At 37.9% G+C, this 2,304-nt stretch overlaps 1 protein-coding gene across 1 annotated transcript in view; it reads right to left on the bottom strand.

The window, feature by feature from the left end:
- FBXL13 (F-box and leucine rich repeat protein 13) overlaps positions 1 to 2,304 on the bottom strand; it is a 283,144-nt gene that overhangs the window by 100,688 nt on the left and 180,152 nt on the right. The gene's annotated exons all lie outside the window — the stretch shown is intronic.

Here is a 2,304-nt window from a genome sequence, read left to right as displayed (position 1 = left end):
TCAATCTACGGTGAATATTTGTAACATTCCAGAGTTTAAATCCTGAATGCTAAGTCTGTAGTCAAATTGCACTTCATCAGACCTACAATTTAGGCGTGGTGTTTAGCTGCCCAAGTTGACATCTGGGTGACTCATTTTAATTTGACTGTTTGAGGTTAGCTTCCACAGCTGTTATAGTACTGTATTGTCAATCACTTGTCTTTCGGATCAGAGTTTAACTGATTTGGAGGAAGAAAACAACAATCTTCAAAAGACTTATTTTTCAATCTTCCAGGAGGAAACAACTAGTATTCTTCCCCTACATGTCCATATACAGCTCTCAGATTGTGAATATTCTTTACAAAAAAAAAAAATGAAAACAATGTATGGTACTTGAAGGTATGTTTCTATGTTTTTAATTTGTCCTCAGTATATAAAATTTCAATATATGGTCTTTAAAAATAAAAACTGAGTTTTCCTCCAAAGCTAAAAACTAAGATAGAGCATTTAAGCCTCATTCCCTTCATTCAACAAATGTTCACCAGACACTGCAGGCTTGTGATCAGTGCTGTGGTAGAATTATATTTTGATGTGTTTTATAACGTGCTTTAATCCTCTACTTTTCGTTACCCTGTGACCCTTCAGACAACAGCTGGGCATTCTACTTGTATGTGTCAGGGAAGGGTTTTTACAGAACACGGAAGGAAAAAAAAACCCTTTCTCTAAGCTTTTATGGCTTTTAAGCTTCAAATCCTAAACTCTGAAAGACTTGGGGCATAACATTTTTAAAAACCATGTAATTGGTTGAAACATTTCCACTCCCAGATTAGATAAGAATCTACGCCTAAAGAAAAGAGGAGGGGGTAATAGAGGGGAAAGGTAAAGAGAAGGGAGGAGACGAAAGGAGGAGAGGAAAGAAATGTAGAGGAGAAGAGAGAGTCAGGGAAGCAAAAGAATGATATGCTGGATGATCCCCCATACAGGGACCCTGTTTTGGATCTTCCTGGACTCTATTCAGCTGGAGAGAAAGTTGGAACCTCCTGACAGGTTTGGAGATCTAAGTAAATGAGAACCAATCTCACCTTTCTTTTGTAGGGTTGTGAGAAGCAACAAGGTATCAGAGTTTTTCTGTGCTCATATTGTATTAGCTCTAATGAGGAAAACAGAAATAACTCTATTTAAAACCGAGGAAATTTCATTTTGACAAGGAATTGACTACGGAGATGGTAAAGAAACTGAGAAGCCAAAGGAGTCACGACACAGTCTAGAGATTAGCACTAGCAGGAAGCTGCTACTAATCCTATGTTGGAAGGACTAGAGGGAAAGATGGTGTTATTGGAGCCCAGGGGCCAAGGTCATCCTGGGAAGCTGGAACCACAGCAGGCCTGAGAAGAGGAACTACATTACAAAGGAAATGCAGCTGCTGATTATGATACAAAGAGAGGTAGAAGAAAACCCTGGTCTCTTCCTCCTTTTGACCCCTCCGTGTGTTTACAAATGCCTTAAAAGCACCAAACCCAACTGGAATCTAGCTGACATGAGTCAGCTACTTTGTAGCAGAGTGCGAGAAAGGTGACGCAGGAGTCTCATGGCAAATAAACCCAAATGTGAGAGCAGGAAAATGTTTGCTAAAGATGTCTAGGGCTATGGATTTAAGACATCCTCACACAGTTCTCATCTCCCAGCATGACCCAGAAGAGCCCAGAACAAGGCATATAAGACAAAAGAGCCTGAAGAATTGAAGGGGGCTTGATGCTGGGACAATGGCCCATTAAAATCTTTCAGAAACATGGCAAATCTTTCCAGATTTACCTTCCTTTTGATGAGTAAATGGAGTAGTGCTGGAGTGATAGGATGGATGTGACCTGAGTTTCAACATTAATGAGTAGCAAGGCAGCTTTCAGAAACTCATTAGTTCCTTAAAATGTATCCTTTTGTAGATTTGATGAGGCCATTTCCAGACTTCAGTTTTGAACTAAAGATTTAGATCTCAAGGCACTCAGTCTTACAGAAGAACGTGTAATCCACAAGAAAAATATACTTGAGCCATCTAAAATATGTTATTTCCATATTGACCAAATTTCAATTATGAAAAAACTTCAGATCTATCATGTAACACTCTAATCTGTCAGGACTTTACTTGTAATACTGTAGTTTGCCATTTTTTAAAAGAGAAAAAAAGACCATTAAATTACAAATAACCTCATCTATCACTATTCCAGAAACGATATTTTTAAACTTACATTTTAGGTCTAATAGTTTAATAAAAATAATTCTTGATCTCCCCATTGTTTACAAAATAGAACATGTTTATATTACAGAAAA

Source organism: Pteropus vampyrus, unplaced genomic scaffold, assembly GCF_000151845.1.
Source record: "Pteropus vampyrus isolate Shadow unplaced genomic scaffold, Pvam_2.0 Scaffold107, whole genome shotgun sequence".
Taxonomy (NCBI): domain Eukaryota; kingdom Metazoa; phylum Chordata; class Mammalia; order Chiroptera; family Pteropodidae; genus Pteropus; species Pteropus vampyrus.
The sequence above is the reverse complement of the archived record's forward strand: the minus strand, read 5'-3'. Positions and strand labels throughout refer to the sequence as shown.